We start from the raw sequence: 346 nt of genomic DNA, 5'->3' as shown, positions 1-346 counted from the left end.
AAAATAAGGAGAAAAGCATGGGAAAGGTAGATCACAAGTCAAAATCAAGAATTTTTACTTTTGATTGCTTGATTCCTTGAAATCCCACACTTTTTCTTTAATTTTCCAACCTAGGTTTCTTGTTTTTCTTTTCCTCTCTTTGTTCTTGCTATGGCCGGTCACATGAAGAGAAAATAAGCTGATTTTTGCTGATTTTAAAGCTAAAAAAATAAATGGATATTAACTTGACACGTCACCATCCCATTGGTCCATTTTTAATTTCTTAACTATTAAGTTTTCTCTCTCCACCACTTAAATTCCTTCAATTTTGCATGATAATATTGGATAAAATCCATGTGCTGGATAA

The sequence above is a fragment of the Theobroma cacao genome, chromosome 9 (genome assembly GCF_000208745.1).
Source record: "Theobroma cacao cultivar B97-61/B2 chromosome 9, Criollo_cocoa_genome_V2, whole genome shotgun sequence".
NCBI classification, from domain to species: Eukaryota; Viridiplantae; Streptophyta; class Magnoliopsida; order Malvales; family Malvaceae; genus Theobroma; species Theobroma cacao.
This window is presented reverse-complemented; position numbering follows the sequence as displayed.